This window comes from Seriola aureovittata, chromosome 24, assembly GCF_021018895.1.
Source record: "Seriola aureovittata isolate HTS-2021-v1 ecotype China chromosome 24, ASM2101889v1, whole genome shotgun sequence".
NCBI lineage: Eukaryota > Metazoa > Chordata > Actinopteri > Carangiformes > Carangidae > Seriola > Seriola aureovittata.
The window spans coordinates 253,606-262,582 of NC_079387.1; the positions used below are offsets into that span (position 1 = coordinate 253,606).

At 43.5% G+C, this 8,977-nt stretch overlaps 7 non-coding genes across 7 annotated transcripts; all 7 read left to right on the forward strand.

The window, feature by feature from the left end:
• Positions 1 to 5,894: 5,894 nt before the first annotated feature.
• Positions 5,895 to 6,014, forward strand: LOC130165778 (5S ribosomal RNA). Its single transcript, XR_008826989.1, has one exon. It is a non-coding gene; the product is annotated as a 5S ribosomal RNA (ribosomal RNA).
• Positions 6,015 to 6,283: 269 nt separating this feature from the next.
• Positions 6,284 to 6,402, forward strand: LOC130165843 (5S ribosomal RNA). Its single transcript, XR_008827025.1, has one exon. It is a non-coding gene; the product is annotated as a 5S ribosomal RNA (ribosomal RNA).
• Positions 6,403 to 6,672: 270 nt separating this feature from the next.
• LOC130165854 (5S ribosomal RNA) lies at positions 6,673 to 6,791 on the forward strand. Its single transcript, XR_008827035.1, has one exon. It is a non-coding gene; the product is annotated as a 5S ribosomal RNA (ribosomal RNA).
• Positions 6,792 to 7,062: 271 nt separating this feature from the next.
• LOC130165733 (5S ribosomal RNA) lies at positions 7,063 to 7,181 on the forward strand. The gene has a single exon (XR_008826947.1). It is a non-coding gene; the product is annotated as a 5S ribosomal RNA (ribosomal RNA).
• Positions 7,182 to 7,450: 269 nt separating this feature from the next.
• On the forward strand, positions 7,451 to 7,569 carry LOC130165862 (5S ribosomal RNA). The gene has a single exon (XR_008827042.1). It is a non-coding gene; the product is annotated as a 5S ribosomal RNA (ribosomal RNA).
• Positions 7,570 to 7,839: 270 nt separating this feature from the next.
• LOC130165740 (5S ribosomal RNA) lies at positions 7,840 to 7,958 on the forward strand. The gene has a single exon (XR_008826954.1). It is a non-coding gene; the product is annotated as a 5S ribosomal RNA (ribosomal RNA).
• A 270-nt stretch (positions 7,959 to 8,228) lies between these two features.
• On the forward strand, positions 8,229 to 8,347 carry LOC130165864 (5S ribosomal RNA). The gene has a single exon (XR_008827044.1). It is a non-coding gene; the product is annotated as a 5S ribosomal RNA (ribosomal RNA).
• The last annotated feature ends 630 nt before the right edge of the window (positions 8,348 to 8,977 follow it).

Below are 8,977 nucleotides of genomic sequence, written 5' to 3' on the forward strand. Positions count from 1 at the left end.
GGGACTCCATGGAGTTCCGAGAGCGGCGGCGGAGAGGGAGAGAGCAGCGGCGGGAGAGAGAGAGAAAGCAGCAGCGGCGGGCGAGCGAGAGGCGAGCGGCGGAGAGGAGAGAGAGACTGGAGCAGTCGGTGAGAGACAGCAGCGACAAGGAACAACAAAGCAGACAGTTGGGAATACTTACGATCGGGAATTAACAGCGAGCCTGGAAGTGACCGGACAAGACGAGGTCCCGGTGCTGGAACTCATGAGAGCCATCCGAGCTCTGTGTGGGGGGCTTATTGCCTGCAGAGCGACCGGTGCCAGGACATATGAGATAACTATGTCTCATGCCAAGGGGAAGGAGCGGCTCCTAGACGGTTTCAAAATAGGTAACACAAGCATTTTAGTTAAAAACCTTTGTAACGATGAGTTAATGGTTTCCTTTCTAAACTTACCTGCGTATATCACAGACGATGAAATCATGCAAAAGCTTGAGGGATGGGGTGTATCGGCTGCATCCGCTATTAGAAGGAGGATGTGGCGGGCACACAAGTAGCGGACGGGACGAGGTTTTTAAAAGTTAAATTTAATGACAAGGTGCAATCGTTACCGTATTCAGCGCGGTTTGAAACAGTAATGGGACCTGAGTACTTTCGTGTGATACATGACAGACAAGCAAAAGTTTGCAGGATGTGCCTCCAGCCGGGGCACATCCTGAGAGATTGTCCGGAGTTCTCCTGTCACAAGTGCGGAGTCCAGGGACATTATGCGAGGGAGTGCAGCAGCCAACAGAAAAAGATTAAAAAATGTGAGGTGTGCTGCAACCTGATGGAGGAATGTAGCTGTAATTACAGTGAGTCTGATGTTGTGGCGGGGTCCGGATCGGAGGCACCGTCAACAGAGGCGGAGGACATGAGTGAGGAGGAGGAGGAAGGAGAAGAGGCCGGTGAGGGGGGCAGCGGCACCGTGGAAGCGGCTGACAGAGAGGGTCTCCCCCAGCGGAGGGCTACAAGCCTCGCAAAAGCCGCACAGAGCCTGGCCACAAAGCTGGTCGAGAGCAGAGATGGGCTGAGTGTAAACTCTGGTCCCCGAGAGAGAGGAAAGGGCAAGGGCAGAAACGGGCTCGCGGAGGGGCCGGAGCCGTCCATTGCCCTGGAATCGATGGACGTGGGGGAGACTCTGAGCGATCTGCAGCAGGCGGCAGCCGCACCCCCCAGAGCGCCGGCTTCGACCTCCCCGACTCAGCAGGGGGAATCAGACGGTGACTCTGAGATGGACGTCGCCACCATCCAGAGCATCAGGAAGCAGCACACCTCTACTATAGCCGCTAGAACTAAGAAAAGGAAGAAAGAAAAAAGAACGATGAATAAACTAGGTGTTTAAAAAACATTTTTTTTGTTACAATGTTGCTGCTGCACTCCCTGAACGTCAATGGTCTCCGCACTTGTGGCAGGATGAAAAATATATTAAGTAATCCAGCCTGCGATGTCCTATGTCTCCAGGAGACAAGATGGGATGAGGACAGCTTAAAAGCAGCAACAAAGATAAATAAAGGGGAAATATATTATAATAATGGCACTAATAAATCATGTGGAATAGCTACTATAATAAATACTAATATGATAGAAAATAGTAAACTAATATATAAGGATAATGAAGGTAGAATATTAATTATAGATATCATAGTAAATAATAGTACCTTTAGAATAATCAATGTATATGCCAGTAATTGTGAAAAAGAAAGGAAAGAGATGTTTAATAAAATAGGAAGATGGGTAAATAACAAAACTTTAATAGTTGGGGACTTTAATACAGTGTTAACAAAATCGGATATATCTGTAAATAATGTATATAAAAATGACAGCAGTAGAACAGCATTATATGAATTGATGAACAATTATAACTTGATGGATATATGGAGAATACAGAATCCTTTAAAAAGAACATTCTCAAGAAGACAGGTGGTAAAGGGTACATTAAGACAATCAAGACTAGACTTATGTTTAGCGGCCCCAGAAGTGATTAAGAAAATTAACAAAACAACGTACAAATTTAATACATGGAGTGATCATGCAACTCTGGAGTGTCTGCTGGACTCGGTAGGGGGGATCAAGGGAGGAGGCACCTGGTGCCTCAACTCCAGCCTCCTGATGGACCGGCATATGTCAAAAAAATCAAAAACTTACTTAGTTACGCTAGAACAGAAATGCAAATAGATAATAATTATATAGAAAGATGGGACAATATAAAAGAAAGAATCAAAAAAGCAAGTATCAATTATAGCAAAGAGAAAAAATGGAAAGAAAAACAAGAAGAACAGAACATCAGAAAGCAACTAGAAGAAGAACTGATATTAATAGATAACCAAAGAAATAGAAGCTGTGAAAAGTATGAATTATATAAAAATCAATTAAATAATATAGAAAGGGAAAGATGTAAAGGGGCTGCAGTTAGGAGTAGATTTCAAAATCTGGTAGATGGGGAGAAGTGCACAGCTTTTTTTCTGGGGATGGAAAAGCAAAAACAGAATAAAACTATAATAGAAGAATTGAAAGATAGAAGCAATAACATACACACAGATAGAATAGAGATACTAGAAATTATTAAAGAATACTATACGAATTTATTCAAAGAAGAAGGAAGCAACAATGAAAAAACAGAAAAAATATTATCATATGTAGACAAAAAAATTAACATGGAGGATAAAGAATGGTGTGACAGCAAATTAACATTAAAAGAAATAGAAGTGACAATAGACAACTTAAACAAGAATAAAAGTCCAGGATCTGATGGCTTAACAGCAGAATTTTACATCAGGTTTAAGGAACAGCTGGCCCCCCTGTTGCTCGACCTCTACCATACAATGCAAGAACAACAAAAAACACCAAAATCTTTCACTACAGGTATGATTACAGTAATTTATAAGAATAAAGGAGACAGAAACATAATATCCAACTATAGACCAATAAGCTTGCTAAATACAGATTACAAGATACTCACCAAAACCTTGGCCAATAGAATAAAACAGACATTAAATCAAATAATTAGTATAAATCAGGCCTACAGCATACCCAGTAGAAACATTCAAGATTCAATTGCTACAGTAAGAGATACAGTAAGAGGAATGACAGCACAGGGGGGGCTTCTGCTAACAATAGACCTTGAAAAGGCATTTGACAGAGTAGAACACCAGTTTCTTTATAAAGTATTAGAGAAATTTGGATATGGACAAGGGTTTATAAATTGGATACAGTTATTGTACAAAAACGCCATAAGTGTAATAAAATGCAATGGAATGATAACAGACAGTATTCAAATTAGAAGATCGGTGAGGCAAGGATGTCCGCTGTCAGGCCTGCTATATAGCATAGTGGCAGAGCCACTAGCTCAAGCGATAATTAAAGATAAAGAAATAACAGGAATACAAACACCCAAAAACAGTACTATTAAAATAACTCAATACGCAGATGACATTACAATAACAGTCAAATCAGGTAAATGCATAGACAAAATCATGGAACATTTCAAAACTTACAGCAAAGCATCAGGAGCAAAAATAAACATAACCAAATCTGAAATAGGTCAACTTGGAAGGGTGAATAACTATGTAAATAAATGGGGATTTAGGGTAAACAATGGGTGTAGGAAAATATTAGGAGTATATATAGGAGAGAATGAGGGTGGGGCTAGGGACAGAGGGTGGAGGGAAATGATAGGGAAATTGCAAGGGATTTTAAACTTGTGGAGAGCAAGAGGTTTAACACTGAAAGGAAAGGTAATTGTAGTTAATGCTCTGATACTGTCAAAAATTAATCATTTAATGGGAACCTGTGAGCTGCCGCAATGGGCACTTAAATCGCTGACAGCAGCAATCTCCTCCTTCCTTTGGAGGGGAAAGGGAAATTCGATAGCTCACAGAGTGTTAATTGCTAATAGAAGGGAGGGGGGTTTAGGATTAATTGATATAGGTGCAAAAAAAGATGCACTCAGGGTTAAAATTATCAGAAATTTTCTAGATCCGGACCGGCAGTACCCCTGGGAGGACTGGTTGGCCAGCTACCTGGCCGAGTACGGGGAGAAAGACGCATACAATCTGTGCTTGCTCCTCCCCAGAAAAGTCAGGAATGGCCTGCCTGGCTTCTACCAGGAGGTACTTGAGGCTTGGGGAAAGATTCTGCCCCACCTCTGGCCCAAGTGCAGTAATAAAGAGCATGTGCTGCAATTACCTTTCTTGAACAGTCCCTTCTTTGTATGTGAGGGGAGAGTTCTGATCAGCGGTCCGATGAGAGAGGCTGGGCTAACGAGGGTGGATCAAGTGATCGATGAGAGAGGAGATTTTAATGTTGAATTGATATGCAAAAGAATGAGAGAGAGAAAAATAATGTATAGAAAAGAAAACATAAGAAAACTGAAAGAGAAATTTGAACAAACCCTTGACCCTGCGTGGCGAGGTTTGCTAAAAGAGAATAAAAAAGGTATTGGAGCTGCTCTTCCCCAACTGGAATACATAGAAAAGGACAACAGGAAAAGACTAGAAAATGTCCAAACGAAGACATGGTACAGGTTGCTAGTAGAGAAAATCAAAAGGTCACCTACTGCAGAACATACCTGGGAAAAACAATACCCTTTAAAAGAAATTAAAAAAATATGGACAAATATAGACATACCACTAATAGACGGTATGACAAGAAACCTGGACTTTAACATTCGACACAGAAGGATTTACACTGGAATTATCTTGCACCAAATCAATAAACAGAAATACTCAAGGACTTGCACAATATGCAAACAAGAACCAGAGGACATTGAACACATATTTCAAACATGCATAGAAGCAAAGCAGTTACAGTTATATATAAAATCAATCTTACAGGAACATTGCAATTTAAAAATACACAACAATACGGACTGGTTATGGACTTGGTTATTTGGAATTACAGGAAAACATCCAAAGAAGAATAACACACTGATCAACACAATCCTAGCGCTGGCAAGGAAAACAATATGGATAAATAGGAATTACAAACTATTTGAACAAAAAACAGTCAATGTAAAGAAACTTTTTCAAAACACACTCAAGGCACATATTAGAACAATTTATAGGGCAGACAAGGACACTTTTGACAAACATTTCACAAGACACAACACTTTAATGAAGGCAGGGAATGAGGGAAACTTGTGGTTTATGTTATAGTGTTTTTGTTTAGAGTCTATGCTTTGATAGGTGAGTCATGGAAAAGTATGGATTGTGTTCTTGTTTACTTTATCTATTTATTGATTGTTCGATTGATTGATTGATGGATTGATTGATTGATTTTATTTAATTAATTTAATTAATTTAATTTTTTTTTTTTTTTTTTTTTTTTTTTTTTTTTGATCGTAGTGTTATTAAGGCTACGGTTTCTTTATGGTAAGGGATGGGGTTTTATTTATACACTTAGAGGGTGTGTAATGCCATGTTTTTGATAAAAGTATGTCCTGTCAAATGGATTGTATTGTAAATACAGATTGTGCTATATTTTTGATAATAAAAGATAAAAAAAAAAAAACACGCCCGATCTCGTCCGATCTCGGAAGCCAAGCAGGGTCGGGCCTGGTTAGTACTTGGATGGGAGACCGCCTGGGAATACCAGGTGCTGTAAGCTTTTTGGCATCTCTTTGCAATCAGCAGAGGACGCTGCTGCTCCTGCTTCAACAACCTGTTACTCTGCACCTGGCTGCACTTTTGGGGACAGCACAGATCACAATGTAAAGACACTTTTGTATTAAAATGTTACAAAGTTGACATGTTGAGAGCCAAAGCAACAAGCAAATGCTGAAAAGGAAAGGCTCCTGCGCTAGACAGAAACACGTAGCTTCGTGCATGAAGGACATGATCGTCATGTTTAAAGAGGGTATTTGTCGCGCTCCCTCTCGCTTACGGCCATACCACTCTGAACGCGCCCGATCTCGTCCGATCTCGGAAGCCAAGCAGGGTCGGGCCTGGTTAGTACTTGGATGGGAGGACCGCCTGGGAATACCAGGTGCTGTAAGCTTTTTGGCATCTCTTTGCAATCAGCAGAGGACGCTGCTGCTCCTGCTTCAACAACCTGTTACTCTGCACCTGGCTGCACTTTTGGGGACAGCACAGATCACAATGTAAAGACACTTTTGTATTAAAATGTTACAAAGTTGACATGTTGAGAGCCAAAGCAACAAGCAAACGCTGAAAAGGAAAGGCTCCTGCGCTAGACAGAAACACGTAGCTTCGTGCATGAAGGACATGATCGTCATGTTTAAAGAGGGTATTTGTCGCGCTCCCTTCGCTTACGGCCATACCACTCTGAACGCGCCCGATCTCGTCCGATCTCGGAAGCCAAGCAGGGTCGGGCCTGGTTAGTACTTGGATGGGAGACCGCCTGGGAATACCAGGTGCTGTAAGCTTTTTCGCATCTCTTTGCAATCAGCAGAGGACGCTGCTGCTCCTGCTTCAACAACCTGTTACTCTGCACCTGGCTGCACTTTTGGGGACAGCACAGATCACAATGTAAAGACACTTTTGTATTAAAATGTTACAAAGTTGACATGTTGAGAGCCAAAGCAACAAGCAAACGCTGAAAAGGAAAGGCTCCTGCGCTAGACAGAAACACGTAGCTTCGTGCATGAAGGACATGATCGTCATGTTTAAAGAGGGTATTTGTCGCGCTCCCTTTCGCTTACGGCCATACCACTCTGAACGCGCCCGATCTCGTCCGATCTCGGAAGCCAAGCAGGGTCGGGCCTGGTTAGTACTTGGATGGGAGACCGCCTGGGAATACCAGGTGCTGTAAGCTTTTTGGCATCTCTTTGCAATCAGCAGAGGACGCTGCTGCTCCTGCTTCAACAACCTGTTACTCTGCACCTGGCTGCACTTTTGGGGGACAGCACAGATCACAATGTAAAGACACTTTTGTATTAAAATGTTACAAAGTTGACATGTTGAGAGCCAAAGCAACAAGCAAACGCTGAAAAGGAAAGGCTCCTGCGCTAGACATAAACACGTAGCTTCGTGCATGAAGGACATGATCGTCATGTTTAAAGAGGGTATTTGTCGCGCTCCCTCTCGCTTACGGCCATACCACTCTGAACACGCCCGATCTCGTCCGATCTCGGAAGCCAAGCAGGGTCGGGCCTGGTTAGTACTTGGATGGGAGACCGCCTGGGAATACCAGGTGCTGTAAGCTTTTTGGCATCTCTTTGCAATCAGCAGAGGACGCTGCTGCTCCTGCTTCAACAACTGTTACTCTGCACCTGGCTGCACTTTTGGGGACAGCACAGATCACAATGTAAAGACACTTTTGTATTAAAATGTTACAAAGTTGACATGTTGAGAGCCAAAGCAACAAGCAAACGCTGAAAAGGAAAGGCTCCTGCGCTAGACAGAAACACGTAGCTTCGTGCATGAAGGACATGATCGTCATGTTTAAAGAGGGTATTTGTCGCGCTCCCTCTCGCTTACGGCCATACCACTCTGAACGCGCCCGATCTCGTCCGATCTCGGAAGCCAAGCAGGGTCGGGCCTGGTTAGTACTTGGATGGGAGACCGCCTGGGAATACCAGGTGCTGTAAGCTTTTTCACATCTCTTTGCAATCAGCAGAGGACGCTGCTGCTCCTGCTTCAACAACCTGTTACTCTGCACCTGGCTGCACTTTTGGGGACAGCACAGATCACAATGTAAAGACACTTTTGTATTAAAATGTTACAAAGTTGACATGTTGAGAGCCAAAGCAACAAGCAAACGCTGAAAAGGAAAGGCTCCTGCGCTAGACAGAAACACGTAGCTTCGTGCATGAAGGACATGATCGTCATGTTTAAAGAGGGTATTTGTCGCGCTCCCTCTCGCTTACGGCCATACCACTCTGAACGCGCCCGATCTCGTCCGATCTCGGAAGCCAAGCAGGGTCGGGCCTGGTTAGTACTTCGATGGGAGACCGCCTGGGAATACCAGGTGCTGTAAGCTTTTTGGCATCTCTTTGCAATCAGCAGAGGACGCTGCTGCTCCTGCTTCAACAACCTGTTACTCTGCACCTGGCTGCACTTTTGGGGACAGCACAGATCACAATGTAAAGACACTTTTGTATTAAAATGTTACAAAGTTGACATGTTGAGAGCCAAAGCAACAAGCAAACGCTGAAAAGGAAAGGCTCCTGCGCTAGACAGAAACACGTAGCTTCGTGCATGAAGGACATGATCGTCATGTTTAAAGAGGGTATTTGTCGCGCTCCCTCTCGCTTACGGCCATACCACTCTGAACGCGCCCGATCTCGTCCGATCTCGGAAGCCAAGCAGGGTCGGGCCTGGTTAGTACTTGGATGGGAGACCGCCTGGGAATACCAGGTGCTGTAAGCTTTTTGGCATCTCTTTGCAATCAGCAGAGGACGCTGCTGCTCCTGCTTCAACAACCTGTTACTCTGCACCTGGCTGCACTTTTGGGGACAGCACAGATCACAATGTAAAGACACTTTTGTATTAAAATGTTACAAAGTTGACATGTTGAGAGCCAAAGCAACAAGCAAACGCTGAAAAGGAAAGGCTCCTGCGCTAGACAGAAACACGTAGCTTCGTGCATGAAGGACATGATCGTCATGTTTAAAGAGGGTATTTGTCGCGCTCCCTCTCGCTTACGGCCATACCACTCTGAACACGCCCACTTTGGAGTTGCAGGAGATTGGTGCTGAAAGTAATTGTTGCGGGAAGCTGAAGTGAAAGCACCCTCATTGTTTTGGACTAAAATATTGTTTTTTGCACTCGCCTGAAAGACGGTTGTTTTTTGTTGTATTTTGATTTAAACGTGTTCCCCCGACAGCAGCTGCTGTCTGGGGGGAGCGCACAGCGGCGAAACATGCAAATGGACGAGTATGTGAGAGACGGGATTGAACGGGAGAAAAGGCAAGAGAGAGGAATAATGGTGGATCGTAAATTGGAAAGAATCTTTGAAAAAAGACTTACTGTGGTGGTGGAAATTGAAGGTGAGGACAA